We start from the raw sequence: 19592 nt of genomic DNA on the forward strand, positions 1-19592 counted from the left end.
TGTTGATTCAACCAGAGTCCGGGAAGGATTTTACAATGTATAGTGATGCGTCACATTCAGGACTTGGTTGTGTTTTAATGCAGGAAAGTAAGGTGGTGGCTTATGCATCCCGTCAGCTGCGACCGCATGAGTGTAACTATCCTACTCACGATTTGGAGTTGGCAGCAGTAATTTTTGCCTTGAAGATTTGGAGACACTATTTTATGGAGAGAAGTGTTACATTTTCACGGATCATAAGAGCTTAAAGAATCTTCTGACCCAAAAAGAGCTTAATTTGAGACATCATCGCTGGTTAGAGCTTCTAAAGGATTATGATTGTGTGATTGATTATCACCCTGGTAAAGCTAACATTGTAACGGATGCTTTGAGTCGAAAGACGGTATCGGAGTTGAGGTCTTTAATGGCCAAGATGAATTTATATGACGATGACACTTTGTTAGCAGAATTGCAAGTTAAGTCGACCTTAGTTGATAAGATCAAGGCTAAGCAGCCCCTTGATAGCTCATTGCTTTCCATTTTTGAGCAAGTAGAGCAGGGGACAAACTCAGATTACGCAATTGATCAGGATGAAGTTTTATGCTTTAAAGGTCTATATTGTGTGCCTGATGATACTGAGTTGAGGCAGACTATCCTTACTGAGGCTCATAGTAGTCCATATGCTATGCACCCCGGAGGAGATAAGATGTACCGGAATTTGAGAGAGAGGTATAATTGGATTGGGATGAAGAAAGACATATCTGATTTTGTGGTTAGGTGTTTGACTTGTCAGCAAGTTAAGGCAGAACATCAACATCCATCAGGTTTGTTACAGCCTATCAAGATTCCTGAATGGAAATGGGAGCGTATTACTATGGATTTTGTTACTGGCTTGCCTATGACTCATTTGAAAAAAGATTCAGTTTGGGTGATTGTTGACAGACTTACAAAGTCAGCTCACTTCATTCCTGTGCGGGTAAATTATACTTTGGACAAGCTGGCGAGATTGTATATTTCAGAGATTGTCCGATTACATGGTGTTCCATTGTCTATTATTTCTGATCGAGATCCGAGATTTACTTCGAGATTTTGGAAGGCGCTACATACGGCTTTGGGAACAAGATTGGATTATAGCACATCCTTTCATCCACAAACAGATGGTCAATCTGAGAGAGTGATACAGATTCTGGAGGATATGTTGCGGGGTTGCGTAATTGATTTTCATGGTAGCTGGGAGAACTTTTTATCTTTGGCTGAATTTGCTTACAATAACAGTTATCAGACCAGCATTCGTATGGCACCTTACGAAGCACTCTATGGGCATAAATGTCGCACTCCAATCTGTTGGACTGAGTTGCATGATAGGAAGACGTTGGGACCTGAGTTAGTGCGAGAGATGGAGGACACAGTCAGATTGATCCGTGACCGTCTCAAAGAGGCATTTGATAGGCAGAAGTCTTATGCAGATCAGAGAAGGAAAGATATATAATTTGAGGTTGGAGATCAAGTCTTTTTAAAGGTATCACCATGGAAGAAAGTATTGAGATTTGGGCGTAAGGGTAAACTGAGTCCGCGATTTATTGGGCCGTATCCTATTCTAAAGAAAGTTGGACCTGTTTCTTATCAGCTTGAGTTGCCTTCCCACCTCAATCGTAGTCATGATGTCTTTCATGTATCAATGTTGAGGCGATATCATCCAGATCCAGATCACATCATTCAGGTTGAGGATGTAGAGCTGAGACCTGATTTATCATATGAGGAGGAGCCCATCCAGATCCTAGAAAGAAATGAGAGAGTTCTTCGGAATAGGCGTATTCCAATGGTCAAAGTTCAATGGAGTAATCGAGGCCCCTCAGATGCTACTTGGGAGACATTGGAGTCAATGGAGGCTCAGTTTCCTCAACTATTCTCATAAGGTAAATTTCGAGGACGAAATTCCTTGTAGAGGGGGAGAATTGTAACAACCCGATTTTTTATAAAAAATAATATTTAATTGAAATTGGAGGTTAATTGTAAAAATTGGCGAAAATTGGAGACTAAATTGAAAGATTTTAAAATTTGGAGCTTGTTTTAGAGTTAAAGAAAATTCAGGGACTAAGCCCTGAATTTATCCAATAAAATTAGGTAAATTTTGGTTATATATGTTATATGCGTGGGTGGTTTTCTGTTTTGAAACAGAAAACCACCACCCCAAATTCCCTTTCCCCTATGTCTGTTTCCGACCCCGATCCAGACGCCGTCCAAATTCCGATCGTCGTTTTGAAACCACCATTGTGTTCATCATCGAGCGAGGAACAAACCCTTCAATTTAATTGAAGTGAAACGCTGCCAAACATCGGGAATATCAAGTCAAAGCATCGACATTTTTTTTAGCTCTATCGCCGGGAAAATCTCAAATTCACCGCCGATCGTTGCTCTGTTTACGACACCTCCTACACCATCGTGTTCCTTGTGCCGTTTCGAGTCCACCGGTGTCAACCTTGGTCTCCGTCGACGGCGGCGCGTGAGGAGGTGGAGCAGTCAAAGATTCGGCCGAGTTGAAATCGAGCTCTCCACCGTTCAAAAATTTGAACCGATCTTTGTAAGTAACTTGAAATTGCTCAAAATAATTTTTAGAAATTTTTTCGGAATTTTTGGACCCCCGGAGGAGGCCTCACACGCCACACGCACCGCCGTAGAAAGAGTAGAGGGCTGGAAACCGGTTTGACCGGTTTTCAACCGGTTCTGATCGGTTTCGATCGGTTCGAGCCGGTTTGATCGGTCTGACCCGACCCGACCCGATTGACCCGACTTGACCGTTGACCGTTGACTGTTGACCATTGACTTCCTTTGACCAAAACTTAAATTGGCTTTGACCGACCCTTAAACGACCGTAAATTTTTTTCGAGTATACTTATTCTGATAGTTTTCGATGTCCCGAATCCGTTTCCGAAGTCCGTTTTGTCAAATTCGAACCCAAAGGCCTCCAAATTGACGGTCAAAGTGGTTGACTTTGACTTTGACCAAGAATATGAATTTTCAAAAATTCATACTTTATGTTTTTCGACGTCCTGATTCCGATTCCGCAATCCGTTTAGCCAAATTCAGACTCAAAATACCCCAAAATAATAGTCAAACCCGAAAAATGCTTATATACTTAAGAATTTTAGCTTTGAACAATTAAGTAAGATTTGGGGCTGATTAATTATTATTGTTTGAAGGTTCAAGAAACTCTCCGGATCGTTCGACAGCTCGACCCAGCTCTTCTAGATCAGTTAAACCACGTATACAATTATTCACCTATTCGAAAACTGTAGCAGAGCGTGGTGAAACCAGCAATCAGTAAATCTACTATCTGAACCCATTATCGAGGTGTGTTCCTGTTTACTACATAATGGTTTTATATGTTTTGAAATATGGTACATTGAAATCTATGGATTATTATTATTGGTACACCGATTTATTGTTGATGATTTATGGACTTTGATGACTGGTATATGGATATTGATTTTGGGATGGATTGAACTACAATTGTATAGCTCTGATAAATCAAATAAACGGGCCTAATGTGACTCTTGAGGGCCCCAAGATGTTTCATTAGGTCGGCTTTCCTTTGTTGTGTGCTTAGGGTAAGCTATATGGACTTATTGACTTGGGCTTAAGGATACAAGCTTCATAGCCTATCCTTAAGTCGGCTTTCTTTTTGCTATGTGCATAAAGTAAGCTATATGGAAAATAATTTTGGGAACTACTGATGGTGTACCAGAAAAGGGTTTAAACTATGATTTTCAAAAGTTAAACTCTTTTACGAATTTGTGAGATTTACTGGACTATGATTTGTTTAATGTACCTATTGTGATTTTATGGAAATGTTGGGACACACTGAGCCTAGCTCACCTTTCGAAAATGTTTTTCCCCTTTCAGATATTGTTGGTTAGATACCTCGGTTTGAGCACTTGGAGGAACAACATATCTCTTGAAGTATATCTGTTTGTAATATTTTAATATTGCAAGTTGACTTTATTATGGTGACATGGACCTATTTTAAAGTATTGGATTTTATAATGATGATACTTTTGCTATTACTATTCAGTTTATCGTGGTTTTAATTTTTAAGATATGTTTTAAATTAATTTATTACTGATTGGTTTTATATTTAAGAGTTGAGTTTTAATAGTATAATTTATTATAATTTCATGTCATGATTAATGTGATTTTACATTGATTGGATAACGGTTTTGGAAAATGTCTTTGTGATCCACTAGACTTAGTCGAAACGCATATGCCGGGTCTAGGGGGTTACATTTCCGTTACAGAATTGACGACAATTTGAAGTAGATATTAACATGTTGAGTTATGATAGTTGTTTGAGATTCTAAGATTAAAATTTATCATGTATTATACAACATGTTACTGTCAAACTTAGACTGTTATCAATTTTTTAACAAAAAAATGACGAGCTTGGAACATATGAATAGTTGGTGATTATTTTACAACTTTTAATAGTTTGGGACTCAACAAAACACCACCCTATAATCAAATGATCATTTTGTAAGTTTTAATAGTCAAATGACTCAACAAAACACCACCCTATAATCAAATGATCATTTTGTAAGTTTTAACAGTCAAATGACTCAACAAAACAATTCCCTATAATCAAGGGATCATTCGTATACTTTACCCTTCATTTAAATACTGTTTTTCTACATTAGAAAAGCTGATAGATTTCGAGAGAGAAAAAATCATCCTTTTCCCCCTTCCCAATAGGTAACCTATTTAACCCTCCTTTTCTTCCTAGCAAACATAGTGTTAAGAGTCATAATTCGTGTTTTGTGTTAATTTTGTTAAGGGGTTCTCTGAGGAATCACTTATATGAGCCGTTAGTTGAGCAGCATAAGAAAATCAAAGCTAAAAATTCAGTAAATATATGGGTCCAATCATCTTTACTACTACCATGCTTTCAACACATCATACAAGTTGAGGCAGTTTTCAATTCATACCCAATGATTCAAACATCAATTGGATTTGTCCATAACATAGAAGTTCCACCGACCTCCAATGCGATGGAATGTTCTAGAAAAAGTTACCATGGGCAAATACAGCAAAAAAGAGAGTACTATTGTGTCTCAAAATTTCACCTCAGTTGCCCATGTACTTTGCACACTAGGGTGTTTAGTTACATGACTCGTCTTCAATTTTACCACCTTTCTTCCTAAAGCGTTTCTTAGCCTGGTTGCATGAAGGAGGATCTTCAGGAGTCATATTCTTCATGCATACCACCCGCTAGTTTTTGTTCTCTGACAAATTGGCAAGAGATTAGTTTTTAAATGGCTGAGGTGATTTTGAAGAAACAATACATGTTCAAAGAGTAACTTACTGTAAAAGGCCTTCAAATGCTGTCCACGAATGAGTTAGGTGACCAGCTCCAGTTGAGGGTTTTTCTCTTTAAAAGTTGGTAATTCCGACTCCATAAATGCCCTGGCATAATATTGTCAAAATTTGCATGACATTAAGAGTGAATTTGATGAATTCAGCGCCAATTCGAAGGAGAGAATTCATATCTGTACATGCTTTGCGTAATGATTAATTATAACAATTAACTTTAGACTACCATTGCATAGGAGTAGAATCCCATATCTGTACATGTTTTGTCATTCAACTTACTTGAAAAGGAATCAGTCTTGTACCATTATGTCATTAGAAAACTTAATCATGTAATAATGACTGAGAAATGCAGACCGTTAGATCTTACCATCCCCACAACATTTTTGTTAAAAGTGTTGCTCTGTTTTCCTTTTTGTCCCAAAATATTTCCATGGAACTGCAAACTTCAAATTTTCACCGGGAAGCATGCTTATTGTTGCATATTCATGCAGAGACAAGTTGAGTATCCTAATGTAATCCAAAGTGCTAAGAATTCAATGGTCCAAATATTAAAGACAGCACTTCATCTCAAAACGAAATCCATCATCATCTGTGACATCTTGCTTGATCTATGAAATACCATGACTTTGGTGAATAAATATCTAATCACTAGATTCAGATAATTAATAATTCAACTATCAAACCATCACGTTATTCTCGGATGAAAGTGACAAGACAGAGAATACCCCGGCATGATATAACGGTGTGGAAGCTGATTCATTCCTTATCTGGAAACTAGCCAGTTTATGCATTGTCAGAAGTTTTTTTTTTACCAAATACTCGAAAGTTACCAATAGTTTAATTTATAAATAGATACGAGTCTCCACAGCATAAACAAGGAAATCTTTGCACAACTCTTTGCCAAAAGACCAAGAGAACATTTAACAAAAAGGTGCCTGCTTTGTTAAGCAAACAAAAACAAGAATAACACATCACAGTGCTGAAAATACAAAAGATTCGTGCAACACACGGAAATTCCATTTCACTCTAGAAATGTCAAGCAAATGTTTCAAAACAATATCAACCAGAAAGTTAAGATTGTACCGAAGAGGTTTATGTAAATGTTAACAAGTGGGAAAAAGAAATGTTAAAATCATACTTGATGCCCCTACTACTTCCTCCCCAATCACAATAGCTTACAATCAGCTTTTTAAGTTGCCAAACTCCCCTCAATGCCATCTGCATTTTAAAAAAATCAACTAATTATATGTTTAACCTATTTTTTCTAATAGCAATACAGAAAACAAATGAATTACACCCTTTGTTTTCCCAAATTATTTCCACAAAATCTAGGCTAATGCCAAGAAAAATAAAAAAGAAATGAATCCACACAAGTCCACCCCAATTAGGGTGAGCAAAGCTCAACTGACAAAAAAATTTGAATTTTTTACTCCACTCAACTCTAACAAACTCAACTCGAATTGACTTGAAATTTTATAAAATCAAATAGACTTGAAAAAAGTTTAAATAAATTTTGAATTATAAAATAAGACTAGAATAACTCGAAATTTTTAATAATTAATGGAATGTTTTCAAGTTCGAGTCGAGTCCCTCTATATATCACGTATGAAAAATATAGGATGAAATATATGTTTAACGTATATGATTATAGAAAACTATTTAAACTAGAATCAACTAGTACCATAATATTATTTATATTTACAATCTCATGAACTCAAACAATTCGACTTGAATTTCAGAAATTCGGTTCAAAAAGTATTCAAATAAAATTTCACAAATTCACTGGATCAAATACTCACCCCTAACCTTGTTTCAGATTGCAATTGCAATTGAAGTTTCTGTATTTAGTCAGAAAGGTCTTGCTACACATTATTCACAAGCTAAGAAAAGACAAAAACTTTGGCGAAGCTTAAGACTTGGAAATTATACAGAAGAAAGTTGAAAGATTATAAAAATAAAAACTTTGAGAGGAATCTGAAGTTTCACTACAAAAAAGCTGAAAAAGGAAAGCAAAAGCAAATACCAAAACCAAAAATTGAAACGAAAGTAATTCAGTTTATTCAATCCAAACAAATATAACAGCAAAAACTTCAAAGCCAAAAGACCAAGAGGGAAAAAAAAGAATAAGAAAAAGGGATAACGCCGGTACCAACGGAGTGGAAATGCCTGGAGCAGCGGTTTACAAATGAACGAAGTGTAACATAAGGATGCGCCGGAGATAGGAGTGTCTTACCTTTGATGCGGCGAGGTTACCGTCGGTTGTGGAGGCTCCGAAAGGGACGGAAATAGCGAAATTGGAAGAGAGAAACAAAGGGTTTTGAAAGAGATAATGGACACTAAATAGAAAAAAGCCCAAGAGAAACTAATTTTAAGCTTATTGGGCTTGATTCTAATATTATTAAGATTGATATAATTACTTTTATATATATAAATATATATGGATTGCCCGTTCAGCTCAGTTGGTAGAGTGCAAGGCTCTTAACCTTGTAGTCGTGGGATCGAATCTCATGGTGGGTAATTCATAATTCAGAGGTCTCTCACGGAAGTTGCTCTCAACCTGGCGTTGGGGGCAGTCTACTATCCTACCTCCCTTACCCCATTATATGAGAATAAGGGTCAGTTAATTTTATATATATATATATATATATATATATATATATATATATATTATTTTATTCATGAATTAAAATTATATTTTTTTGTTGACAAAAAAAGCAATTTATTAATTTGTATAAATTATTAGTATTGAACATACAACTTAAGAGAAAGAGAAAAAATCAATTAAGAGTTTTTAATAATCTGTTTTAGAAATTGTTGAATTAAAATTATAATTGTTTGTAAGAAAATGTTGAAATATTTTTTAAATTTTTAAAATGGTATTATATTTAATATTATTCAATTTGATTTAATTTAAATTTATAAAAAAAAATTACACCTTAATTGTAATTTTCACTAATCAAACCAAAATCCTAAACTTTAATACTTTCACGCAAGTTACTATCGTCAGAACTATTTTTAGGTTCAGGAAATATTGTTTTGAAAAACGATGTTTTAAATGAGAGAAATATCATTAATTATTTTACATTGGATATGATTGTATATCAATTAAATCATTATTATAAAAAATATTTGGAGTCTTTTTTTTTTTGGAAAAAAAATAAATGGGTGTAAAGAAAGAGTTAGTAGCAATCTTATAATAATATTTACCATAAAATTGATAACAAGAGTAAAATAAATACATATAAGCAAATAACTTAACGTGTAATAACATGCTCATGAACGAAATTTTAAAAAAATCGACAACTTTTATTAGAGTACATAATTAGGACAAAATCGAGGTTACTTATCAATCTAAAGGCCATAATTTTATTAAAACTAATAAATTAAGACTAAATCAAGGTTGCTTATCATTATATTTCATATTTTGATGAGTTTGACACAGCTCAATTATTTTCTGGAATTTCTTTATGTAATTTCCAGGAGTTTGGATGGATTTGGCTTGCAATAATCCCTGAAACTTTAAAATTATCATATTTTAAATTTTATAAGTTCGTCCATTTCTAAAATTTTATAAATTTGTTTATCTAACATAAAATTCTGCGTCTATCATTGAGAAGAACTGATAGGAGAAACATGAGAGAGAGAGAGAGAGAGAGAGAGAGGGAGTTTGTTGAGGTTGGTTATGGTTTGGGATGCTACGAATTTAGTTTGATTCGAGTTTGGATATTTTGGTACAAGTAGGATAACGGGTTAGATTTTAGTTTGGACTCGTGATGTTAAATTTTCGTTAGTTCACTTCTTTAACATAAAATTCTGCATCTGTCCCTAAGACGAACTGACCGGATAGACATGAGAGATAGAGAGTTTCCTGAGATTAGTTAGGGTTTAAGATGGTACAATTTAGTTTGATTTGAGTTTAGATTTTTTTGGTACAAGTGTAAGCCGGATAACTGATTAGGTTTGCGTTTAGACTCATGATGTTAGATTTTCGTTAGTTTAAATTAAGATCCGAACAAAAATAAATGTCAGAACAAAAAGTCTATTAAATTATTAATTGTATCGCTATATCTATATCTAACATTTATTTAAATCCAACTATAAATACACTACAAAATTTTTGAGTCCCGGTATAAACTCGACAGACAGAATTCCAGAAATCAAATAATGAACAAATTACACTGTACATTCCTGATAACCTAACCAAATGACTTAAACTCCCTCATCTAACTAGAAATAATCATTTTTTACAAAGCCTCCACTGGCACTCTTCGTACGATTTACGCGCCACATCTTCAAAACTCCATCAAGGCTCCCACTGCGGATGGTGGAACCATCTTCAACCTCGTCCCCCAAATGTCCCAAAAAGCAGCCACACCTCTTATGGGTCCCCTATGCCCCACCAAAACGGCTAGACATACGTGTTGACCATCATGTTCCCTGGTCCAGACCCTGCAAGACGAGTCGGCCGAGCCACTGGTGACATAGTTGGACACACTGGCTAGACACATGACTGCATGCGTATGACCTTGGAGTGCACCTCCGTATTGTAGTTGGCCTGATAACCAACCTTTCAGCGAGTAATGTATGTATCCGTCGGTGCAGCCTCCATACAATACTCTGCCGTCCGCGGTTAGTGTTAGGGTTTTGACGGGTGAGCATTTGGCTGGTAAGGTCACCATGAGCGAATGAGGAAATTCTTCTCGGCAGAAGTTGCGTCGCCATACCCTGACGGTGGCATTGTCGGAGGCGGTGTAGAGTATTCCGTGAGTTGATGGGTTCAGAATGTGCCAGGATGTTCTCGATGGATTTGAGGTCTGATATTCTCCAAACTTCCTCGGTTTTATTGACGGAAACTGAGTAGAGAATGTTGTCTGATACGTTGATTGCTAGTGATGTTATTGGCCCCATGTGCCTCATCTGCAATTCAATTGATCAATGCATGCCAAGTTTAAGTAATTTGTGAATTGGAAAGTTGTAACAAATTAATATACAAATAGCGTTGACCCTTTTTTGATTAACGATTTTTATAGATGAAGAAGTCTTTTCCCCCAAAAATGAAATGTTCAGGACTAAAATACTCTAAAAAAATAGGAACTAAAATGATTATTTAATATTAGTAACATTTTTTTTATATTATGCCTAGAAAGATCGATATTACAAGAACTGTTAATGCATGAATTTCTCATCCAATTGTAATTTCGAACTCAACCAGAAATGGAGCAATTCCAATAAAATATCTGTCTGCACAATAATATAGAGAGACAACTGAAATAATCTGTTTCTGCAGTATAAATAAGAGGTTGGTGACCAAAGTTTCATAATGCAATTTAAGGTCATATAGAAGATTACTAATATCTATAAACACAATAAATTTATATCATAAAAAAATTAGTCGAGGAAATAAAAAATTTCAGTGCCACATTTAATGGATAAAGGTAAACTAGATATAATCACAAAGTTTTATACTTGTGTAATAAACATAGGTAGATAGTAGCTGAGAATTGAATCTGAAATGGAACACCATTTACTTTCTTTGATCTCAATATGCTTGCTATCCATTCACTCTCCCTATCTTAAAAGAACCCTTCAATTGCATCAGCCATTTCCCACATTTTCAACCTTATTTCACTAACCACTTACCCTCTAACAATATTGTATAAAATCTAGGTTACTCGGAATTCATATGCATGTTATCAGGAATAGACGCAAGATTTTATGTAATAGATTAACTAATAATATTTTAGGATAAATTATAAATTATATCACTGAACTTTACTCTTTCTCCTATTTTGCTCACTGAACTTTAAAAGTTTTCCATATTCTCATTAAACTTAATACATTGGTTTTTTGGTCAATGATATTTATTCTCTCTCCTTGTTTGATCACTCCGTCGTTAAATAGCTAACAACGTTAAAAACGATGTCGTTTAAAAAAATTTCACTAAAATGACGTTGTTTTGCATCTATATAACAACCTATTTTAATGTCGTTAACTATTTAACGGCTAAGTGACCAAAAAAACCCTAATGTATTACGTTTAGTGAGAAAATTGAAAAAAACTGAAGTATAGTAAGTGAAATAGGAGAAAGAGTAAAGTTCATAATTTATCCAATATTTTATGGCGAATTTATAAAATTTTAGGGATAAAAACATATTATCAATAAAAAAACAAATAAAATATATGAAAATTTAAAATTTTAAAGGAAGTTAACAAGACCGACACATTACCATTTTGTCTTTTCCGGAAATGTAGCTTCGGACATATCCGCTGGTCCGGGGTATTGTCGCCAACTTGACATGTTTCAACGTATCATCCCATGTTCTTCGCCATACCCTAATCTTGGTATCACCATAAGCTGCGAAAACCCTTTCATGTGACACCGCAAGAGCAACAACGGATGATGCCTTAGTTTTCATCACTCCACATTCCAAAAACTCCGGCAACTTCCATATGCTTATCAAGTTCGAATCCGATCCGGTATAGACGATCTCATTCGAGATGGCTATGGACAGAATCTGACCATCTTTTTAAAGGACTGAAGACAGACACTTATAGGAAGCGTCGAGGCGGACGGTGTGGTCGGAAGCATCGAAAGTGCGGAGGGGAGAGGATAGGGGAGAACAAGTGTGGGGAGAAGGAGTGCTGTAACGAGTAGGGGAGCAATGGAAGCCATTGAAGGAGGCTTCTTTAGTGGAAAGGCTTCTCAATAAGCATTGAGAAGTGGTGTGATCCCTTAGTGCAAAGGAGTGGTTCGGGGGTGAATTAGAAGGGTCTAACGAGGCCATCTTTTTTTGGTGAGTTGCTGTTTCTCTTATTGCGAAAGATGAGCATTTTGGAGGTGAGTTGTCGGGTGATTCCATTGAGGCCATCTCTTTCTCCATTGCAGATCAAATTGTAAATGATTTCTGTTGTGTGGACCTTATGCTTTCTTTTTCCTTCTAAATTCAAAGGGAAAAAATAATACATTTAATTGCAGTTGTTGAATGGTGTGAAAGAAAGGTGATCGAATCTGTTTGTAGAAACAAATACTGAAAATGTTGTATTAATGGCATTTCCAACTAAAATTTTGGGAACCATAAACTCTTTCTAGAGTTTCTAAAATGTAACTCATGTATGAATTTCACGTTGGGGGTGAATAAAACATGATTCAAAAAATTTTATCTCGAATTTATTTGATTTGAAAAAAAAAATCAAATTCTAATTGAATTATAAGATATAATTTGAATAACTCGAATAATAACTTGGATAACTCATAATTTTTTTATAATAAATGGATTGGATAACTCTATATGATTGATATATATTATATATGAAAAAAATATGAAGAAACATATATGTATTGTATATAGTTATAAAAACCATTTAAATTGAAATCAAATAATACCATAATATTATAAAGGGTATACTATGACAATAGTTCCCTTTGTTTTTGGTCTGACCGACTTTGATCACCGTTTTTTTAATTAAGTGCGCTTGGTCCTTTACGTTATTGATCTATTCGATTTAAGTTCATCTACCGTTAACTTTCGTTAACCCATTAACGAAATAATTACGTGGCAATTTAAAATAATAAAAAAATCACATTTACCAACTGTAAGTGACGTGGTAATTTTAAAATAATAAAAAAATCCCACCGCACTTAGGTATATAAAAAAAGGTTTTCAGCTCATTTGTCTCCCCTCTCAAAATTAGAAGAGAGAAGCTCTAGAATCTCGGTAGCTGTCCGCCTCTCACCGCCGGCATTAGTTGTCGCTGTCCGCTACTGCTCTCCGGTGGTCGTTGGTGCCCAAACTACACAGGTCACCTCGCCTCAACGTCGAGAACACAAATCCAGTCCATGTTTTTGGAAGAAGTGATTCAAACAACGTAAATATATGCTTAAAGCTCATAATTTTTAATAATAAATTATTTGATTTATAAGTTTAAGCCGTGTCTCTCAACTTTATATGATTTATGTATATTATATATGAAAAAATATGAATAAATATATATGTATTTTATATAGTTATAAAAAACCGTTTAAATTGAAATCAAATAGTACCATAATATTATAAATATTTATAATTAAATTTAAATAAAAAATCGAACAACTTGACTCGACTCGGAAAAATTTAAAATAAAATTTTGAATTATAAAATAAGATTTGTCAACTCTAATAATTTAGAAAAATTTCACTCGTCTCGACTTGATCGAATATTTACCCTAATTTCCTGTACAACTAATTTCCTTTGAGTGAACATGGTAGGGTTGGATGATCTTGATATTAATTTTTGGACTTGTACCGTCGATGAAATTTTAGTATCCCATATGTTATAATCATTTACGATCTATAACCCAAATTTTAAACCGATCCCCGATTAAGGATATTGCTCAAATTACTATCTTAACGTAATGGTTAACAAATACCCAAAAAAATATAAATTACGATGGGATAAAGTAAACAAATAATCACTAAATTATATTAAAATGATGTTCTTTTTAAATATTGAGGTTTTGAAAATTATAAAATTATTAATAAACTAGCATGTTACGAAAAGATCATCGTTAATATAGATGTCTTTTCTTGTTCAGCAAGAGATATTTCAGATTGAGATGCTTCACGCTATTGATATGTATATTATATGCGACTCTCTGCCTCAAATCAGAAAGGATAAACTGCATGCAGGTCTCTGCTCAAATAAGAGAATGTGAACCACTAGATCTCTTCATTATTTAAAGCATTGGGATGACTTATGGTACCTTCATTGAGGAAAGTTTCGAGATATTTCTATTTGTACAACATAATATGTCTCTATTACTCCCTTGTCACTAAATCAATAGAGATATGCATAATTGAGATGTCTCAGCATGTGTAACGCCGAATGTCTATTTCAAAAAATGTCATTCTTAAGACATTGTTCATATACCACAAGACACAATTCTAAGATACATTTGCCATTGTAATAATTAGTTACAAACCCCTCTATCGTCATGAATTTTAGGGTGATTATTAAGAAAATATTTTTCATTAGAAAAAGGGTAATGATGTACCTTAGTCAAGGCAAGAACAATATTCAAACCTTTAGAAGTCCTTAACTTGTCATAATGAACCAAAAGCATTGATTTACCTAACAACAAGTGCATGTCAATTAAAGGCAATATAATGATATTATTGATAAATCAATATAGGAACATTGAAGTGACACATCTCCAAAGATGTCGTCAAACGATAGGCTCGCGAAGGACTACACATCGAGTGATGCATCATATAATTCTAAATATGTGGTGGTATTCAGAGTGTGAAGTGCATACTAACAAAGGTACCTCAAGGTTGTAGTCTTAAGATCATTTAACACAACAATAACAAACAAGATGGAAACGAGAGGTTAGTGGGTCTACTTATATAGAGCTATGGTTTTGAATGTCCCATCCAAAAGAATCACAACCTTAGTTTTTGAGGGTAAGTGATGGACATCGTGAGAAGGGACAACTTTATGTAATAAGGTGATTAAGATGTGGTTTCAACGTAGATGAGGACATCAACATAGTGAGTGGAGGAAGATGTCAACGCTTATCTTAGATCATGCTATCGCCCTCGCAATAATCTAATAGTAGACAAATTGATATGATCATGAGCCATGGCATAGGTGATTGTCGTGTTACAACCAAATCATAAAAAATATGAAAAAAATCAAGATCTAATCATGCCAAATCATCAAGAATAAAATTACTAGATGCAGAAGTGTACCTGAATTAATCGATAGGTTGAAATCATTGAATATTTGGTTGTGATCTTCCAAGAAGATAGAATTTTCTTAAGTATAAACTCTTTGACGGAGATAAGAGAAAATACGATATGATCTATTTATTGGGGACCATAACCCCTTTATATAGTTGATTTAAGAATCAATTATTGTTTGTATTTATAACTCTGTGATAACTATCGTTTTGCTATCAAAATAATTCTGACTACTTAAATAGAAAGGAAAAGGTAGTATAGAGAAGCAGAGTCGACCCACAGGGACTATGGTTTTTTTGATTTAATAAAACTGTTTCTTGATTTTAGGAAAAAAAAAAATTCTTGGTAAAGTAGAAAAAGTATAATAAAATAAATAATTATAGAAAAAGGAAAAATAATAAAATAATAGATATTAATAGTAATAAATATAAAAGGGAGATTTTTAAAAGTTGTTTTTAAAATAAAAGATAAGAATTAAATAAAAGAAAATAATTAAATAAACAAATTAAAGAGATTGAGATAAAGAGAAACTTATTGTGAAAGCAGCCTCAGACTTCAGCTTTGCCTCAAATTCCTTGGATCATCGAAACATATTTTTACTTCAAGATTCATGTCAGCTTACAATGACAATTCTTCGCTGCCAACTCGGATTGTGTCGTTTCAACAACAATTGATTCCGATATCAGTTTCCTCTTAACAAACAATTTTACCAAGTGTGTTCTCGGGAAGTTGAATATACTTCAATAAGCAAATCCTTCTTCAAACGTTAACCATAACAATATTCGACCCATTATCGAAATCGTTTTGATTTGAAAAATAAGCTCATAAAACAAAGAGAAAATTCTGAAGCGATTTAAGTACCTTACAATTCTCATGTTTGGAATTGAGCCTTCGCTTCAGTCTTCGGCTTGAGAGAAAATTAGCTAAGCATTACCAAAGTCATACTTAGCATAATTGAAAAGTATGCGAAAAATAGAGAGAAAACTAGATAGAAAAAGAACATTTTATTCTCAGATGAGAGAGATATGTTTCTAGGCTTACCTTGAGAGGGTATTTATAGCCTTCAAATTCCTAAAAATAAGCTAAAACATCTTAAATCTTAATTAAAACACTTAAAACTATTTAAACTAAAATACCTAAAAAATAATATTTAAAATAATATTCTAAATCCTAATTAAAATACTAAAACCTATTTAAACTAAAATACCTAAAACAAAGATAAAATATAAAAATAATATCCTAAAACTTAATTAAAATACTAAAACCTATTTAAATTAAAATACAAAGATAAAATATAATGTTTAAAATATTATCCTAAACTTGAGTTTAATTTAAATCTGAATTTCAACCAGCTTTGATTTTGAGAAAAAAAACTGTAGAATTATGTCCTTTTTATGCAATTTCCAGAATCTGACGTCTTGCACAGAAAATGAATCAAAATGAACAAGTAAGCCACAAAAACCAATGATTAAGGAATAATGTAAAAGCAAAATATTAACTAAATTAAGCACTTATCAAATTCCCCCTCACTTATTCAATGCTTGTCCTCAAGCATTCATCAATTAATGCATCCAAATCACAAGTTGCCATCTTCAATTTCAATTTATTCCTCAAACTTCCAATCGAACTAAGTCCATGATATTTGCCGAATTCAAGTAACTATCAAGCAAAGGTACAACCAAGAAAATTTAAAGTAAGAAAAGGTACACATATCCTCTCAAAGTGTTTGGGGTAAATGAAATCGCTCAAACTGAAACTAACCAAAATATTACCATAGGTTTGGAATCCAATCAAGTCTCCACTACGAAAAATGAACATAATGCAATAATCAAGGGGTCTTTAAACAAGGTGTAACAGGGTTTAGGTTAAGGCAGGGAAAGACCGAAAAGAAAGGTTTAAAATACCGAAACAAGAGATCAAAAAAATTAAGAACAATCCACGAATTAACATGAAGCACAATGAAGAACAAAACAAAGAAAAAGAATAGATGAAAGACAATTGAAGCGATCAATTTTTCCTTTCCTCTTTTTTTTTTAACAAAGGGTCTTTTTTTCTTTTTTTTTACTGTTCGAAACAATGAACTTGTTTTTTTCCAGTTTTTTTAAATATTGAATTTTTTCGTGGAATAACAGTGATACAAGATCTCAAGTCTCGGAAAGGGTGTGAAAAGAGATGAAAAATAAAAAAAAGCCTTCGTGTTTAATTATGAGGTGTAAAAAAAAGAAAGAGAAATAGGATCAAATGCAGTTCACTAGTGGAATATATAAACGGGTAGGCTTTTTAGGAAGAGTGGGTTTATCCTAGGTGCCCTTATCACATTAAAACATTATGTTCAACATGTAGTCTCGATATGCATTGTGATTACAAGTTCTAGAATATCCTAATTAATTTGACACACACAAGTCAAACAATGATCAAGAAAGAAAATGTATCCTCGTTAGGCTCAAATCTCACAAGAAAAGTTTAGATGCATTAAGTTAAATTCATCTCTATCGACAAAAGCATGAAATATCAATACTCAACAAAAAATTCACCAGCTATATCAATCACCAATCATGCAAATTAAATTCGATAAAAAACATTATCATAATCCAAAAGGAAGCAAGAGTATAAAGCGAAATTCAAGACTAGCAACCAACTATCCCAACATATCAACATCATAATAACTCAATTTCAAATAATTAAACAAGTAAAGGAAAAAATTGACACATGCTTATCCTTCCCCCCTCACTTAATTCGTTTTGTCTCAAAACATATTTCAAATTTAAAAACAAAGAGAGTGAAAAGGAATACTCCCCAATCTAGTAGTGACTGCGACCACGGTCATGTCGAGATGAGCCCGGGCGAAGGTAAGAAATATTCGATTGGGTTGCAACCAACTATCCCAACATATCAACATCATAATAACTCAATTTCAAACAATTAAACAAGTAATAAAATAAATAGAATGAAAATAAAGTTTGCTAAAAAATAAAAGAAAAAGAAAAAGAAAATAAAACGAAAATAAAAATGAAATAAAATAAAAAAATAGAACAAAATGGGTTGCATCCCATCAAGCGCTTTTGTTTAACGTCGTTAGCTCGACGACCTGATTTTTCAAAGTGTTGGTCCCTCTAAATTGATTTCTTCAATTAGACCAACCGAAGCATTTACATAATACGACTTTAGTCTTTGATTGTTAACTTTAAATCGAACTCCTGAGTTATCTTCAACTTCAATAGCAATGTGAGGAAATACTTAAGTTACTGTAAACGGTCCGAGCCATTTTTATTTGAGCTTTCCTGTAAAAAGTTTAAATTTGGAGTTAAATAATAAAACCTTTTGACCGAAAAAAAGTTTTAAAAGAAATTCTACTATCGTGAAATTCTTTTGTTTTTTCTTTAAATATCTGAGCATTATCATAAGCATTTCTTTGGATTTCCTCAAGTTCTTGAATGTGTAATTTCTGAGCTTCACCAATTGCATCCATGTCCATGTTACATTATTTAACGGCCCAATAAGCACGATGTTCTAACTCAACTGGTAAATGACATGGTTTAGCGAAAACAAGCCGGTATGGTGACATCCCAATAGGACCTTTATAAGAAGTTCAATACGCCCAAAGTGCATCGTTTAATTTTTAACTCCAATCCTTTCTGTCCGGTTTAACAATTTTCGCAAGAATTGTTTTAATTTCCCAATTTGATACTTCTGTCTATCCATTTGTTTGTGGATGGTAAGCGGTAGCAATTATTTGAGTTACTCCAAATTCCTTCATTAGGGACTCAATGACTCGGTTTATGAAATGTGTTCCTCTGTCGCTTATTATAGCCCGTGGCGTGCCAAACCTGGAAAAAATATTTTTCAAAAAATTAACTGTAGTTTTAGCATCATTATTTCGAGTGACCTTAGCTTCCACCCATTTAGAAACATAATCTACAACTAAAATAATATAAGTATTTCCAAATGACGAAGTGAAAAGGCCCATATAATCGATTCCCCAAACATCAAAAATTTCACAAACTTGTATAGAATTTAGCAACATTTCATTCCTTCGGCTTAAATTACCTGTACATTGACATCTTTTACAAGTTTTACAAAACATATAAGAGTCCCGAAAAATGTTAGGCCAATAGAAACCGCATTCAAGAATTTTATGGAATGTACGTTTTGGTCGAAAATGACCACCGCAAGAGTAAGAATGACAAAATTGTAAAATTGAATTTACCTCACTTTCAGCAATACATCATCGAATTACCTGATCCGAGCAATACTTCCATAAATAAGGATCATCCCAAATATAGTATCGGGATTCCCGCTTAATTCGATTGATTTCAGCTCTCCGCAAATCTAATGTTAACTTATATGTGGCTAAATAATTAACCATGTCCACAAACCATGGGGTTATACTTTGCGCCACCATCAGTTTTTCTTTAGGAAATTCTTCTCTAAGTGGTGGTTCAGATGTAGAAAGGGGAATTCGACTCAAGTGATCTGCTACCAGATTTTCACATCCCTTTTTGTCTTTAGTTTCCAAGTTAAACTCTTGTAAAAG

At 33.7% G+C, this 19592-nt stretch overlaps 2 pseudogenes; both read right to left on the reverse strand.

Annotated features, from left to right (window-relative positions):
- Positions 1-4793: 4793 nt before the first annotated feature.
- LOC120168914 lies at positions 4794-7624 on the reverse strand (annotated as a pseudogene).
- Positions 7625-9497: 1873 nt separating this feature from the next.
- Positions 9498-11867, reverse strand: LOC120168943 (annotated as a pseudogene).
- Positions 11868-19592: the final 7725 nt, after the last annotated feature.

The sequence above is a fragment of the Hibiscus syriacus genome, unplaced genomic scaffold (genome assembly GCF_006381635.1).
Source record: "Hibiscus syriacus cultivar Baekdansim isolate YM2019G1 unplaced genomic scaffold, ASM638163v2 tig00111741_pilon, whole genome shotgun sequence".
Lineage (NCBI taxonomy): Eukaryota > Viridiplantae > Streptophyta > Magnoliopsida > Malvales > Malvaceae > Hibiscus > Hibiscus syriacus.